This window comes from Lynx canadensis, chromosome D3 (genome assembly GCF_007474595.2).
Source record: "Lynx canadensis isolate LIC74 chromosome D3, mLynCan4.pri.v2, whole genome shotgun sequence".
NCBI lineage: Eukaryota > Metazoa > Chordata > Mammalia > Carnivora > Felidae > Lynx > Lynx canadensis.
In genome coordinates, this window is record NC_044314.2 from 43301171 (window position 1) to 43310239 (window position 9069).

The 9069-nt window shown below is 37.1% G+C and overlaps 1 pseudogene; it reads right to left on the bottom strand.

Annotated features, from left to right (window-relative positions):
• Window positions 1-776: 776 nt before the first annotated feature.
• LOC115498759 lies at window positions 777-1609 on the bottom strand (annotated as a pseudogene).
• Between the last annotated feature and the right edge of the window lie 7460 nt (window positions 1610-9069).

Sequence of the window (9069 nt, forward strand, 5' to 3'; positions counted from 1 at the left end):
AAAATAAAAACATTGAAAAAAAATTTTTTTTAAATAAAATAAAAAATAAAAAATACACTGAAAAAATGAAAGAAAATATAAATGATAAGACAACAAATACTGTTTTACCACTCTAAGAAAGTTTTAATAGGGATTTTCAGTTTATTTCTTTCCACTTTTTCTGTGCATGTGTAATACGCAGACTGTTGACACAGTATTCTGTGTGTAAATTTGTAGATTGAATTTTATACTTAAATTCAAATATTAAGCACTCCATGCTCTTTTTTTGTTACCGTTAAAACACTTAGCTTATTTTACATGTATATCTTTGTCTTCCCACCATTTCCATTTGTCTGTCATGACTACTATGTCCTATTGTAACATTCCATACATACTTAAAAACAAACAAAGGGCAGAGTTCCATCTTTAAAACACTACACAGGTATTCTGGACAACGCATTCTTGGCAGTGGAACCTGAACATTTATCAGACATGGTAGGGAAAATTCTCACTCTGTGTTATAAAAAGAATAGCCAGATATCAACTATTTTAGATATGAAAAAAATGGAAAATCTTAACAAACGGTTTAAACTATTTTCTTAAAAAATATTTTTTAAAATCTATTTTTGATTGAGAGACTGAGCATGAGCAGGAGAGAGAGGCAGAGGCAGGGAGACACAGAATCCAAAGCAGGCTCCAGGCTCTGAGCTGTTAGCACAGAGCTCAATGTGGGCTTGAACCCACTAATTGTAAGATCATGACCTGAGCCAAAGTCGGATGCTTAATAAACTGTTTTCTTAAAGAGACTTCCTCCATGTCAGAGATCTTCAATAACCTCCAGGTCAGTCATTCGGAGGCAATTCTTTACATAATTGATGAAGTTGGCTTCCACTTTGGGAAGAGAACCACCCTTTTGTATACTTACTTGCATTTTTACTTTAATGTCCTCTACAGAACTAGGTCCTTTGGGTGTTTGAGGAGCTTCTTCCTGTTTTTTTGAAGGACATGGGGCCTTTTAATTTTGGTGTTAATGGTTTTGAGTCTCTTTCATTCTGGCTTTCATTTTTGGCTGGAGTATCTCATATAGATTTTTTTACTGGAGCTCTTTCTTCAGCTTCCTCATCATTATCATGTTCACCATCATCATCATCACCATCATCATCATCTTCCTCCTCATCTTCCTTATCATTTTCACCAGCAATAAGTTTTGTTTTTTCCTGTGGAAATGTGCTACCACTTCCAAGGTTAGAACACTTTCCAGATATACTAAGGAGTTTCCCATCCTCTTCCTCTGCATCTTCTCACTCTGTGTCTTCCCCCACAGCTACTAAATATTGTCCACCACTGTGCATAGGCCTTAAACAGTATGTCAGTCATAAGACCACAGTAGTGTTATTTCAAAGCCTCCAAGGGAAACCTTGGCTGTACAGACATTTTTGAAGTTTCCATTGCCTTTGCTTCATCAGTGTGCAATTCATCCTTTACACCAACCCCTGAACTATTCTTAAAGATAACTTGTGCTCATTTTCATGATAATCCACCTTAAAACTGTAATCTTTGCCAGACTTTAGTTACAGCTAAAAAGATATATCTGGGACTTCAAAGGGCTCTTGTCCATCAAATCTTCCATGGGATGGTGACGCACGCATAGGAGGGAAAGAAGGCGGATGGAGATAAACTCCGGAATGGAATCACACCAGGGAAAGCAAGTACTCCATGCCCCAAATGTCTCTTCTATGGCTAAGTAAAACTTAGTCATATGGATAAAACATAATTATTTTTGTTGAAATGATAATATTTGAGGAGAGGGTAGAATGAGGTGAGAAATAAAATCATCTGGTTATTTGAGGGAAAAGAATGCCAGGCAGATGGGACAGCAAGTGCAAAGTAAAGTTCTGAGGCAGTTGCCTGGCATGCTACAGGAGCACCAAGGAGTCAAGATGTCTGGAGGAACCCAGTGGGTAAGGAGATCTGATAGGGATTAAATAGAGAAGCAGTATGGATCCAGATCTTATAAATCACAGTGGTTCCTGAATTTCACCTTAAGTCTATAGGGAAGTAATTGAATTATTTTGATCATAAAAATGATATGACTAGATATGTATTTTAACAGGATTTCTCTAGTTGCTCTATGCACCTTCTACGGTGGAGGATCAAAAATGCAGGAAAACCAGTTAGAGTTTACTCCAGAGTTCAGGCAAGAGAATATGGTGGCTCAGAGCAGAATGATAGTGGTTTACTAAGTGGTAACATATAGATGGTTTGATTATTTAGGATATACTTTGAAGGTAGAGCCAATATGACTTCCTGATGGATTGCATATCAAGTATAAGAGAAAAAGTTAAGGCTGATCTGTAGCCCTTGTCTGACTTATTTGTAATATATGTATATAATAATATATGTAATATATGCTAAGATTTCCAAATTATCTATAATAAATAACACCTCAATGGATGTCTTGTGAATAATTGTCTGCATTTCTTAGACATGTCTTCTTTCTGTAGAATATTTTCCTTGAGGAGGAATTACTTGTTACTGAGGAATTTTTAAGAAATCATTTTAAACTCATTGGCACACAATGGCTTTTGTGGAGGCATTTCTTTAATAACACATACTTTTTGTTATATATTTATTTGTTTGTATGTAATTTCTCCTTCTTGTATTGATTATATGTTAACTCATAAACTTTTCCTTTTCGTTGATACATTTGAATTTGTGCAACCAATTTTCATCTACTGTATCATCTGTTTCTATATACATAGTCCTATCTCATTTGTTGTTCCTAAACTACTTTATATTTTACCTGGTTAAACTTGTAGAATTTCCCTCTACCCTCACCCTGACTAAATCTTCAAGAATTTTAGCTATTCTCAAAATTATATTTATGCTCTTCAAACTACTTTCCTAATTTTATTGCATTTTCCCTAACTTTTTGAGTTGGAAGTCTTATTCATTTATTCATCCTCATATGTATATTTATGTGCATGTAGATGTGGATGTGGAAACACTAGTATATGTCTGTAAAGCTACACACTTGAAACTATTAAAATTTCAGACAAATTTAAAATACATTCACATGTAATTTTCAGGACATCTCTTCTTTTCACATCACGAGTAATTTTATTCTTATTTCCTCAGTCCATTTATGTAAAATAATGTTTAAACATTCCTAAATAGTTGTGTTTTTTTACATTTTTTATTAACGATTTTTACTACAAATTCATAGATGTGTTTATATAATTTCATAGGTATGGTTCTTGTGTCAGTCTTGTCTATTATATTATGCAAACATCCTGTTAGCCATAGGTGATCTAAGTCCAATTAATATAATTTCCATCAGACATCCACTATTGTTTCGGGTTTATAAGTTAATGACCAGAAGAGACACAATAGGAACATGAGTCCTACTTATTTTTAACTCAGATCTGTTATCTCCAGGAATTTTTTTCTGTTATTCATGTTATTTATGAAAAGTATTTCTATACTTACTAGAAAAGTCCTTATGTTCTCTCTTCTATGCTCATTATTTTCTGGGTCTCCTTCTTGGATTCATTTTGACTTTAACAAGTGGAGAAAGGGCATGGAGGAATGGGAAACAATTCTTCCAAACAAATAGAAACCTCTTCCCAATTAAAGGAAGGAAGGAAGGAAGGAAGGAAGGAAGGAAGGAAGGAAGGAAAGAAGGCAGGAAGGAAGGAAGGAAGAAATTCCCTTTACCACACAACTGAATATGATCAAAGAAAAAAGAAGGCAAAGCCAACCAAAGAGATGGAACAAAACAGATACAAGGAAAGAATGTGATATAAGGGTTCTGCATATATTAAAAAAAAGGCCAAAATTTTGCTTTTTCCAGTAATTACATCATCCAGGGCCGTTGCCCCGTAGTTTATCCTTGATCTGAGCCAGAAATCCTATTCACAAGAGCGAAATGTCCTCCCTAGTGTTCACGGAGGATGGAAACTATTGAACTTCTTCTGTATGTTTTATGGTGATAGGAAAACTACTTCAAATTTAATTCTTTTCATCTTTCTTCCTAAGTGTCTACTTCACAGAGTGGCATTTCTCCATATTATTCTGAGAGGGCAGTATTTACTAACTTACAATACCACTGCAAAGACTGCCAGGTGGTTTTATCTGTGAATATATTCTGGAAAGTACCTGCTTGTTGAACATTTCCACTCAGGGAAGAACAGCTACTATATGTGCTTATCCTACTAGCGTGTTACTCTTGGGATGAAGCCCAAGAGTGGTGGGTTTCTGCTTTTTGTTGCTACCAATGCTGGGAGGAGTCTGTCACTTTGGCTTGCTACATGTGGAAGACATCACTCCTGGAGGAAACCATGCTGCTATGTTGGATTTCTGCTTTATGTGTCCACTGACTGCCTGGGTTATAACATGATCTTCTCCACTTACAGTGAAAGGAATAACTAATTATGCCTACAAGACTGGTGAAAGGATTTCCAGAACAGATGGTATTTGAGTTGGCTATTTAGAGGATGAATTGAAACCTGCTTTATGGTGAAGGGCAAGGGAAGGATATTTTAAGTTGTAGAAAAACAACTGCAAACGCTGGATTCAGAACTGGATATTTTTCGTATTCAAAGCCAAGTATGCAATGGCATCTCTGGAATTCTGAGTTTTTATGACTTTCAAAAGAAGAATTTACATGCCATGTCAAATAGTTTTTATCTTGTAGTATGATGGTGCCAAACAAGGTTACATGATTAGGTTTAGAATGATAATTATGGCACCTTAATCATTGGCTTAATCACCAAGTCTTCTGCTAACTTCCGTATGTGTCCCCAGAATCAAGAGAATTCACTGAGACTGATCACAGTACTCACCTCAATAAAAACTGTGCTTTAGAGGTGGTGTCAGTTCTTTCTTTAAAGAGGGTTGAGTCCCAAAGTGGTTCAGCAATGAAGATAAACAGTAAATGCCCTGAATATTTAGGCTTAGTGCCCTCTCACACTCCAGGACCTGATTCTCAGCTAGATGACTTGGATTTCTTTCAAACTTTATATTCTTCTGAGTCCTATTTTGGAAGATTCTTTCAATGATCAAGTTGTGTCTGAAAATCTCACCAATTCTTTCTTGCATTCTGTAATACTCAGGAGCAGTGCATTTGTTTGTTTGTTTCTGTAAAGGGCCAGATGCTAAACATTTTAGGTTTTGTGGGCTAATATGGTTTCTGTCACAACTAGTAAACTGTACCATCGTAGTGTAAAAGCAGCCATTGACAATAAGAAAAAGAATGAGCCTGACTGTGTCCCATTAAAACTTTATTTATAAAAATAAGAAATAAGCTAGATTTGGCCAGAAGCTATAATTTTTGATTGCTGGTCTAGGCCTTCCTTACCTTGAATCTCAAAGCCTGCTTAAACTCAACTCGATTTATTACACTTGATTTCTTGGACTTGATCCCTGTATGTTGATTTCATCCTTGGGACAATTACCTGGCTTCCATTATATTATGCTCACATACAAAAAAAATCCTTCTTGTTATTCTTATACCACAGCATCATGGCTAAGTTTGGTCCCTAAATTCTGTGCAGTTAATCCTAATTACCATGTGACACTGGGAACAGTTAATATTGTAGGAGCTTTGGAAACTGATTATAGGCCAAGAGAATTAAAGGTGATGGTAATTGACAGATAATAATATTATTTCATACTTATAAATGTGTATCATGTGTCAGACACTGTTTACATATAAAAACTGATTTAATCCTCACAATAATCCTATGCATTACTATCCTCTCTACTTAACAGAAGAAGGAACTGAAACAGATAAGTAACCTGTCCAAGACCAAACAGCTGGTAAGAGGTGCGGCCAGCACACAAATGCAGGCAGTTCAGCTCCAGAACCAACATTCTTAACCACTACACTCTCCTGAGAGGTGCTGCAGAATGACAGAATTCTGAGAGAACAATCAACATTGAGAAACCAGTTAGATGCCGTGAGAGTGGCAAAAGAAAGTGAGGATAAATTGCAAATCATTTAGGGGCGCCTGGGTGGCTCACTCAATTAAGTGTGCGACTCTTGATCTTGGCTAAGGTCATGATCTCATAGTTTGTGAGTTTGAGCCCCATGTGGGACTCTGCACTCACAGTGTGGAGCCTGCTTGGGATTTTCTCTCTCTCCTCTCTCTCTGCCTTTCCCCCACCCTTCTCTCTGTCTCAAAATAAATTAGTAAACTTTAAAAAATTTGTAAATCATTTCACTGGGATATTAGAGAATACAGGAGAATGTTTGCTCACTATGTTAATTTTTTCAATTATTTTGTAAGCACTTTTCTACCAGTTTCAAAGTAGGTTCCTCATAGAAGAAAGTAATTACTTACATTTTCATAGAGGGTTTCTAGCAGGAAATACAGCCTTATAATCATTTTAGTCTATCAGTGCTTCTTAAAACATATGTACATGGGGGCGCCTGGGTGGCGCAGTCGGTAAAGCGTCCGACTTCAGCCGGGTCACGATCTCGCCGTCCGTGAGTTCGAGCCCCGCGTCAGGCTCTGGGCTGATGGCTCGGAGCCTGGAGCCTGTTTCCGATTCTGTGTCTCCCTCTCTCTCTGCCCCTCCCCCGTTCATGCTCTGTCTCTCTCTGTCCCAAAAATAAAAAAAAATAAAAAAAAAAAAACGTTAAAAAAAAAAACATGTACATGAGTATCATCTAAGGATCTTATTGATAAGCAGATTGTGATTCAATAAATCAAGGGTAGGGCCTGAAGTTCTGCATTTTTAACAAACTCAGGCTAGCTGGATTCACAGGCATTTCCCTGTGCGCGTACACAAAAGCACTTGATTTAATACTCTGCTGTCAGCATACTAATACTCTTAGTAATTTATGAACAAAAGGCTCTGCATTGCAGTTTTGCTCTGGGCCTCACAATCTGTGTAGCAGCACGTCCTGCTCCCACTGATTGCTGCCCCTGCTGGTATGTAGACCGCACTATGAGTTGAAAGGTCTAGTATAGAGGTTTGCAAACCATGGTTCACTGGGTGAATTCACCAACAGCTTCTTTTTGCAAATAACATTTTTTTTGCAACATAGTCACATCTACTTGTTTATATATTATGCATGGCTGTTTTTCTGCTATACCATGGGTTGAGTACCTGTGGCTAATAGAGATGATATGGCCATCAAAACCTAAAATATTTGTTCCCTGGTCCTTCATAAAAAAAGGATATTCCATCAATGCCGTAGGAGACAATATTAGAGCCCATGGGATCAGTAATAGCATGTTAAGCAAATAGTTTCCCAAAACTTAGTAAAGTATTGCCTTACAGTTAGAATTTTGGAATTTTTTTGTTTATTTATCTTTGAGAGAGAGAGAGAGAGAGAGAGAGAGAGAACGAGCAGGGAAGGGGCAGAGAGAGACAGAGACACAGAATCTGAAGCAGGCTCTAGGCTCTGAGCTGTCAGCACAGAGCCAGACGCGGAGCTCAAGCTCGGACCGTGAGATCATTATCATTACCTGAGCCGAAGTCAGATGATTAACCAACCGAACCCCACAGATGCCCCGGGATTTTTTTTAAACAAAGCATTTTTAACATACATTATGCAGTTTCTCTCATGACATCCCTCTGAGGTAGATGTTATACTCTTATTTGAACCTATTGAAAACTGTGGTTCAGACGTCTTAACATACTTGTCCCAGTTCATGTAATGATCATCTTCTAAAGATACTAGAATATTTCCCCTTTTTTCACACCCCATTCACATACTCTATTTCTCTCCAATGGTCTGCTTGGGATTTTTTTTTCCTAAGTAGAGGCTGTAGCTACTTCTGGTCTATCCCACAATGACATCACTTTTATAAGTAATTCAGATGTTATCAAACTTCATTCCTAACAGCCAAGAGGCTCACAAAGATACCTCAGAGGCCACTGAAAATGAGCAGGGTACAGAGGGTGAACAGCATGTCCATGGTACTTCGCAGATATTGTGTATTAGACCTTTGTGTTACATTTAGTCTGCAGAAGTATTTCCACTTAAAATTGTTTTTTAAACATGGTTTTAATAATTATTATTTCTCTTTGTTTTGTAACTTAAACCATTCTAAATTCCTTGGAAACATCTGCTTTTCTTCCCTTTCTCCTCATTCCTCAAACAATGTAACACAGCACTGTATTATAAATTGGTACACCATTATCCTTAACAAAGTTGATTATCTGTGAATCATGTTGCTCAGCATGACTACATTAAAGCATTATGCAAATCGGGTCTATTATTTCCTCCTTTTTGTATATGAAGGGAGGATTGTTTAGGTAGGAATAATGGTGAAAATTGATTAGACATTATATCCTATTATACCACAACAATAATTAAGACAGTGGTTGAAATTTTCACAGATATATGACAGAAAGGCATATAAAAGAAATAATGTTTAAACTGTCAAAAAATATGAACATTATATAGCTTTAGCGCTTTTAGCCAGGAATAACAATAGACTAAATAGGACTGTGGGAAAGACCATATCTAGTTTTAATAAAGACAGTAGAATCACCTTTCCCCTTTTCACACACAAAAAAACACATAGCCAAGAGGAAAATGAACTTTCTTAATTAGTATGTTAAGACTATATTGAAAGTAGAGATGGAAGTGTGTCTCTTTACTTCACAGTGTAGGTTTATTAAAGATTATTTAAATAACTAGTTCAATTAATTTTTCAACCAATCTATTGCCTGCTAAACTGGCATCCAGCCCGGTACTCTCACCTAGTGTGTGGTACTACTGTTTCCTAAGACTGGATCCTCTTTTATTCTTTTCTCATGAACTACAATCCACAGAAAATTTTAAGCATAAAATCATTATTAACCTCCCAGATTGAAGCGTTCCCTACCAACTACCCAGTCTATTCCCAGCGAACAGAAGTGTATTTGTTTAAAACAGGTTAATTTCAGGGTTGCCTGGGTGGCTCAGTTGGTGAAGTGTCTGACTTCAGCTCAGGTCATGATACCACGACTTGGCTTGTGAGTTTGATCCCCGTGTCAGACTCCATGCTGACAGCTCAGAGCCTGGAGCCTGCTTCAGATGCTGTCTGTCTGTCTGTCTGTCTGTCTCTCTCTTCGCCCCTCCCTCACTTG